The 8,641-nt window shown below is 41.1% G+C and overlaps 1 pseudogene; it reads left to right on the top strand.

The window, feature by feature from the left end:
• The first annotated feature begins 3,748 nt into the window (after window positions 1-3,748).
• LOC132012768 (small nucleolar RNA U13) lies at window positions 3,749-3,841 on the top strand (annotated as a pseudogene).
• Window positions 3,842-8,641: the final 4,800 nt, after the last annotated feature.

Raw genomic sequence — 8,641 nt, 5'->3', positions numbered from 1 at the left:
AATAGTGACAGAGTTTCCCTGCCTCAAGGAGCTCACAGTCTAGTGAGGGAGGACCAACATTAAGAAACAAACAGACCTGTATGGAGTATAGAATCACTATATTGTACACTTGACACTAATATTACACTGTGTGTTAACTAACTGGAATTTAAATAAAAGCTTTAAAAACAAACAAACAAAAACCACACATGCTTTGCAATCATTCTAAGGGCTGTGATGGAGATGCACTTGGCAGAGAGCCCTTGTCAGGGACAGTCTGACCTGGTCGGAGAGGTTGGTGAAGGCTTCTCTGCTGACTGAGCTGTGATGGACAGCTATACAATACCTACACAAAAATTTGTCTAAGTAGAGACTACAGAGTGGGTAGAGCCAGTGGTACGAGGGACTGCAGCAAGGAGAAGGAACTGAAAAAAAGGCCATGTGGTTGGAGTAGACAGTTGGGCAGAGAATGGTGTAGGATGAGGCTGGAGGCATAAGCAGGGTCAGGTCATACAAGGCCTCAGAGGCCAATTAAGGAGTCATTACCTCTGAGGGACGAGGGGAAGCAAGTGAGGGCGGGGTGTAGAAGATACCATTGGATTTGCACTTTGAAAATATTTGTCTCTGTATGGAGAACAAATTACTAGGGACCAGCATGTGTGAGCTAGAAGAAAAAGGGAACAGTGTGGACTCGATCATAATCCAGATGGCCTATGATGGCAGCATGGACAGGGGAGTAGTGGTGGGGAGAGAAATAAGTAATAATCTGACGCACATAGAAAAGTTAAAATCAGGGCAACCCTCTCAGGTCCCCTCCCTCTTCGGGAGCTTTGTACTATTACCTTACTACCGCTCAACAAAGCGATTTGTTTTGCTGCCCACTTTAAAAAAAAAGAAAGAAAGAAAAGTTAAAATCAATAAAATTTGCTGAAGGATTGGACATGGAATGTAAAGGAAAAAGAATTTTCAAGCTTGGCCTAGGTTTCTAGTGTGAACAGCTGGATGAGTGGAGATACCAACACTCTGATTCAGAGAACACTGTTAAAGGAACAGGTGTAGGGGAGAGGAGTAGCAGTTTATTCTTGGTCATGCTGAGTGTAGTCTGAGACATTCAAGATGTGCTATCAAGTGGAATGTTTAATACATGGTCTGGAGCTCAAAGGAGAAGTGTTTGTTGGAGATGAAACTGATGTACTAAAACATGAAAAGTGGTTATTTCTGAGAGATAAGCTCTTGTATCTTTTGTTTTATTCTCTGTACTTTTCTGCTTTTCTCCAGTTTTCAGCAATAAAAATTTTTTTTTTCTAAATAAAGTTTTTTTTAAAAGAGTAAAATTTTCCCTCTCATAACTGGCATTAGTAAAACTTAACAGGAATGTCCCTAGAGCAGAGAAAGCCAAATTAGTTTTATGCTAATATCTTTTTGGCAATACTGGATTTCTTTTACTGGGTCTACAAAGAACCTTCCATCTTCCAAATTATAACTTGTTATCCTGAGTAGACTTACATAACAGGAGGGGGTCCACTGTGCAGGTAGATGGTCAAGCTGGGTATTCAGGTGCCTCCCTGATAATTGAGGTTTTTAAGAAGTTCAATAAAAATCAGTATTTTCCCCCTCCTCCTGGAAGAACCAACTGATAAATAAAACAAAGAGTTAGGAGATGAGGGCCAAATATTTGTGTACTAGCTGAGCTGGCGAATCAAACTATATAATCAACAGATTATTCACCCTGTTGTGGTAACACTGAAACAGAGCCAGCCTCTATTCCCACCTTAACCCCAGAATTGCAAAACAGAAGGCACATGAGAGTAGCCAGCAACCAAAGGAAGAGGAGAGGAAGACTCTGGGTCATGCACACAGTTTCTATCTCCTTACTCAACATTTTCCCTGATGCAGAATGAGGGATGGATATAAGGATGAAGAAAAGCCAGGAGTGTAAGGCTAATTCCAGAAGTGAGGTGCAGTCATACTTACCAACATCCACTATGAGTTTCGTATTTAGCATAAGGTTTATAAATCAAGGTCAATCATGTACAAGATGCTATTCATAAGCATTTGGATAGAGTCTGGTCCCTGATGACTAGCACTAAGTTAACACCAGCTTATTTTTAGCAGAAACTAAATTTATTAGCACAATATTGGGTATATAATTCTTGTTTGGATCCTGGATTCAAAAAGAAAAACAACACCCATATTCATAACAGCATTATTCACAATAGTCAAAAGGTGGAAGCAACTCAAGAATTCATTGACATGAATGGATAAACAAGATGTGGTATTTACATAGAATGGAACACTATTCTGCCTGAAAAATGAAGGAAATCCTGTCATACATTGCAACATGGATAAACTTTGAGGAAACTGCTAAATGAAATAAGTCAGTCACGAACAGATAAATGCTGCATGATTCCACTTACATGAGTACCTAGAGTGAACAAATTTACAGAGTCAGGAAGTAGGAAGGTAGTTGCCAGGGGCTAGGAGTCAGGTAGAGAGACCTAGGAGTTAGTGTTTAATGGATAAAGAGTTTCAGTTTTGCAGGGTGAAAAGAGTTCAAGATTATTGCACAACAATGTGAATATATTTAACACCACTTAAATGAATATATTTAACACTACACTTAAAAATGGTTAACATGATAAAAGCAAAACTAAAAGGAACAGTGAGAACAACAGAAATTGCTAAAAGAAAGGAGTTTTCTTTCTAGTTTTAACACATTGGGAATATTGGGCATGTGTTATTCCAGAGTTCCAAAAGTATTAACATCAAATGTCACATGTTTCAAAATATCCTTAGATGAAACACTATTGAATATGGACTGGGTTTGAGATAGAAAATTAATCAAACTTGAGTCCTGGAATATTTGAGATGATCTAAGGTATTTTTAAATATGTGTGAATTCATCTAGCACAAAAGTGGTATTTAAAGGTTTGATTATATTGCCAAAAAAAAAAATGTAGCTATAAAGGACATTTTAAAGACAAAGGAAAATTTGAACATGAACTATACTCAGTGATTTTATATCAAGGTTATGTTCCTTGCATATGATAATGGCATTGTGGCTATGGAGGAGAGAATCCTTGTACTCAGAAGATAACATAGAGTTTTTTTTTTTTTTTAAGATTTTATTTATTTATTTGACAGACAGAGATCACAAGTAGGCAGAGAGGCAGGCAGAGAGAGGGGGGGAAGCAGGCTCCCCGCTGAGCAGAGAGCCCGATGCGGGGCTCGATCCCAGGACTCTGGGATCATGACCTGAGCCGAAGGCAGAGGCTTTAACCCACTGAGCCACCCAGGCGCCCCGATAACATGGAGTTTTTAGAGTGAAGCATCATACCTGCCACTTACTTTCAAATGGTTGAGCAAAAGAAAATACTGTATAGAAAGAAATAAAGCAGAGTATATGGGGGTTCATCATACTATTTTTTTAAGGTTTTTTTTTTAAGATTTTATTTATTTGACAGAGAGTGAGAGAGAGAGAGAGAGCACAAGCAGGGGGAGTGGCAGGGAGAAGGAGAAGCAGGCTCCCCTCAGAGAAGAGAGCCCCAAGCAGGGCTCGATCCCAGGATCCTGGGATCATGACCTGAGCTGAAGGCAGACACTTAACTTACTGAGCCACCCAGGCATCCCAAGGTTTTATTTTTAAGCAATCTCCACACCCAACATGGGGCTCAAACTCACAACCCCGAAATCAAAGAGTCACACATTCTACCAACTGAGCCAGCCGAGCACCCTGTACTCTTTTTTATTTTAAATTTAAAATGTTTGGGTCCTTTTGTATTTCATAAGCATGATGATGGGGTGTTCACACCATTGTGTGACATGTGTTTTCCTCAGACCTTGGCACATTACTCATCTGATGTGAAAACACAATAATTAATTAACTAATTAACTAATTTAAAACATTTGGAGGGTGTATGGGGAGCACAAAATCTCCAGCTTAGAAGAACAAGGCTTGAAAGATGCAGTTAAGAACAGGCTCAAAATCACTTGAAGGATCAGCCTGGTGAGGACAACACTTCCCTCAACCCCAAGCATGAGATGCTGTAGTGTTCAGCCCTAATATTGCTGGTACAGGGCACCAGGATGCAGCTACTACACCCACACCATCGCTTCTCCCAAAGACTCCTCATTTGGTTGTACTCATTTACAACCAAATGAGTAAATGAGATGGTCACTTCTGGATGTACCATTAGAATTAAAGTATGACCTGATCAGCTGACTATAAAGGACAAGGCGTAGCTTGGGGCAGAGGAGTTGAGGGATGGGGACTTCCAATCTACCTCATTCTGAAACAGCCAGGTGGCCTTCTCACCCTTAAGACACTTCATCTAGGGTGAAGAAATGTGATCAAGTCTGAGGGTTCAAGATACAGAATTTCAATACTCCTTTAAATGACAGATGAAAAATAAGAAAAACACTGGATTAATAAAATCTACTTTTTCTATACCTCCATTTCAAGGGAAGTTTCATGTATACCTCTGGGTGTCTTATCCACATTATCTAGAGATTTCCAAATTAACTTAAGTTTTTCTAGCCTTAAGTTCTTCTAGCCTTCTATCTGGAAACCTGATACAATAAATATGATTCGGTATCTGTTATCTTTTTTAAAAAGATTTATTTATTTTCTCAGAAAGAGAGAGTGCATGTGAGAGTGCAGTGGAGGGAGGGGCAGAAAGAGAGAGCCAGAGAGAGAGAGAGATACTTAAGCAGACTCCTCACTGATTGCAGAGCCTGACGTGGACCTCAATCTCAAGACCCGAAGATCATGACCTGAGCTGAAACCTGGAGTCAGACACCTAACTGACCGAGCCACCCATGCATCCCAGCTCTTATCTTTTACAATTCTTTAAAAATATATAGACATGTTTTAACACCTTTCAAAGGCATTTAGGAAGGACTTTTGCACAATCCCCAATTTGGATTAACAACACTGCTGCTCAGCACTATGGATATATTTACATGGAAAGAGAAAATATTATTAAATGTGCCCTATGTAACCAATAGTCTTCTATCAACCCTTCCAAGTACAGATATGATAAGAGACATTGGCGGCAGGGAGGTGGGGGGGGCCACGTTCCCTGCTCATTTCTGTATCTCACATTGCCACTTTGCAAACTGTCTCCTTCAGTATGGTATATAAGAAAGACAAAGTGTATTAACCAGTTCAAACTGAGGCCTGGAAAATTTAGTCATCACTTTCTCAGAGAAATCATTGGAATTTTGAGTTTTTATACCTGGAGAAAGGATGCTGGTGTGGAGAGTCAGGAGATCCATTGTCCCATCCCAAGGGTCTACGGGCTCTGCTTGAGCAGGAAAGAAGACCAATGGAAAGGGCCAAACTTTAGAGTCAGAAAGACCTGCATTTTAATCCCAGTTATTACATTTCCCACAGTGTGGCCTTGGACAAACTGCTTAACTTTGCAGATCCACAGATTCTTAATAAGATGGATTACCCATCTCATAGCATTGTTGTGGTTACTGAAGAAGAGCTCATTAGGTAAAGCCCTCAGCACTGCACCTGACATGCAGTAGTGCTAAATAAAGAGCAACTATTATTAAGTAATGAAAGTTTCAAAACCTAGGCAAAGAAGAGCAGAGACATAAATTCCCTCCAGACATGAGAACTATTCTGGCCACTGACTGACATGTAAATCATGTCTAACCCTCTCAAAATAACCTACCATAACGGAAAGTCATTTCTATGTTTAAATTGGACAAGGTACACCCCTTTCACCAAGCCATCCCTTTCTCTACTGGCTCCGTCCTGGGTCATCGACAGGTCTGAGATGACAATGGCAATGTGAAGTTGAAACATATCTTTTTCCAAAATTTAAGTTTAAGCTTAATCAATTTGCATTAAATGTCAAGCATGGTCCAGCCATGGTGCTGGAAAATAGGAGATACAGAGGTGACTAAATATCCCCAGCCTGCCCTCAAGGAGCTCCCGACTAAGGAGGCCAACATGTGAACAGGAAAACTGAATGGCATATGGAACATACAAGCTACTGTGAAAAAATAAGACACCCTAAGTTTTATGAAGCCTTTTGACCCCATCTTTATATATTTTCAACATTTTATTCTGTTCTTCACTTTGTTTTCCTTAACAATTAAACACTCAGAAAATAGGCCTAAGTCCAATGTGTATTCAAATAAGAAAACAGAATTCACCACTTTCGGTTTGCTTGAGAGTTGCCATCTTTAGGGCACCTGGGTGGCTCAGTTGGTTAAGCGTCTGACTTTGGCTCAGGTCATGATCTCAGAGTCTGGTATCCAGCCCCGCCTTGCACTCTGTGCTCCGTGGGAGTCATCTTCTTCCTCTCCCTCACCCTGTGACCCTACCCCTGCTCGAGCTCTCTCTCAAATAAATAAATAAAATCTTAAAAAAAAAAAAAAAAGAGTTGCTATCTTTGTCTCAATTGTACTAAAAACGTCAGCTCTATGATTCTTGTTGCTAGCATCAGAATAAAAGTATCTAATATATGCCAGAAACAATCTCTCTGCTACACTCTCTGTGAGAGTCACAGTGGGGATTTGGACTTTCAATATACGAATTTTGTGGGAACATAATTCAGCCCATAGCATTGTGCCTCCGGTCCCCCCAAATCCATGTCCTTATTGCATACCAAATACATTTCATTCCATCCCAATAACCCTCAAAGTCTCAACTCATTCTAGCATCAACTCTAAAGTCTAAAATCAAAGCTTTCATCTAAATTTCTAAATCAGTTATAGGTGAGACTAGAATTGTGATTCATCCTGAGGCAAAACTGCTTTCCAGCTATGAGCCTGTGAAATCAAACAAGTTACATGCTTCGCAAATACAAGAGTCAGTCAGGCATAGGACAGACATTCCTATTCCAAAGGGAGGAATAGTTACTGAAACAAGGAAGGAATAATAGGTTTCAAGTAAATACAAAACCCAGCATGGTAAATTCCATTAGATCTTTCAGTCTCAAGAATAATCCTCTTAGGATCATTGCCTGGCCTTCCAGACCCACTGGGGCAATGGCCCCACCCTGCAGCTCAGCCAGGCCAGGGTGGTTCCCTCAAGGCTCTGCCAGCAGCAAACCTGCCCCCTAGGCTCCAGTTATTTTAACAGAGAGAATTTAAAACAATGTTTAACTAGGTAATGAAGAATTATTCACTAAGTAATTGAAAGGGCAAAAAGAACACTGAGCTTTCACAAGTAGCAACAGCAGGAAGCAGTTCAGTTCATAGCACCGGGAGAACAAAAGAAGAGGTTGTAATTATTAAACCTTAGAACAGTCCCAATGGATTGGGACCAAGGCTTCTGAAAAGAGGTGCCAGCCAGCTGAGCTGGTGTCTCTGTAGGGATTCAGTGAGTTTGCCTTTGCAAGCTGGTGAAATCTCAACCTAGATCCAACTGTATGTTATTTGCTAGGGCTGCCATAACAACATACCACAGACTGGGTGACTTAACAAAAATCTATTGTCTCACAGGTCTGGAAGCTGTAAATCTAAAATCAAGGTATCAGCAGGAAGGTTTCTTCTGAAAGCTATTAAAAAAGGATCTGTTCCAGCACTCTAGCCTTGACTTGTAGACACCTTTCTTCCCCCATGTCTCTCCACATAGTCTGCACTCTATGCATATCTTCCTATAAGTACAGTTGGGCACCTGGGTGGCTCAGTTGGTTGGGGGGCTGCCTTTGGCTCAGGTCATGATCTCAAAGTCTTGGATCAGGCTCCCTGTTCAGCACAGAGCCCCTATCTCCAAAGACCCTCCCCTCTTGTGCTCTATCTCTATCTCTTTCTCAAATAAATAAATATAATCTTTAAAAAAGAGAGAGAGGAGCACCTGGGTGGCTCTGTGGGTTAAAGCCTCTGCCTTCAGCTCAGGTCATGATCCAGGGGTCCTGAGATAGAGCCCCACATCGGGCTCTCTGCTCGGTGGGGAGCCTGCTTCCCCCTCTCTCTCCACCTGCCTCTCTGCCTACTTGTGATCTCTGTCTGTCAAATAAATCAATAAGAATATTTAAGAGAGAGAGAGAGAGAGATCAGTCATAGTGAATTAGGACCCACCCTAATGATTACATGTTAACTTGATTACCTCTTAATTTTTTTTTTTAGATTTTATTTATTTATTTCTTTATTTATTTGAAAGCAGAGGAGGAGCAGAGGGAGAGGGACAAGCAGACTCTGCACTGAGCTTAGATCCTGATGCAGGGCGATACCCCATGACTCTGTGATCATGACCTGAGCTGAAACCAAGAGTCACATACCCAACTGACAGAGCCACCCAGGTGCCCCTTGATTACCTCTTTAAAGCCCCTATCTCCAAATAAGGTCATATTCTGGGGTACTGAAGGTTAGAACTACAGCACATGAATTTTAGGGGACCCAGCTGAACTTGTAACAAACTGCTTCTGGAATGAACTGGCTCTGCCGGAGTGAAGCAGCAGCATTGCTGGACACTGGTGAGAGGAACATAAAACCAACCAGAAAAAAGCCAGAAGCAAAGAGGAAAGAGTAAATCCCTTCTTCCTCATCTTGCCATGCAGTCTCCCTCCAGTGTTCCTTATTGACAGAGCCTAAAAGGAAGCAGCTGGCAAAGGAAAAATGTGGTTGGCAGAGTCCCAGTCCCTGCATCACAGAGCAGAACACAGAAGAGTGGATTTGAAGCTGAGTTATTATATGGGCT

Source organism: Mustela nigripes, chromosome 2 (genome assembly GCF_022355385.1).
Source record: "Mustela nigripes isolate SB6536 chromosome 2, MUSNIG.SB6536, whole genome shotgun sequence".
Taxonomy (NCBI): Eukaryota; Metazoa; Chordata; class Mammalia; order Carnivora; family Mustelidae; genus Mustela; species Mustela nigripes.
The sequence above is the reverse complement of the archived record's forward strand: the minus strand, read 5'-3'. Positions and strand labels throughout refer to the sequence as shown.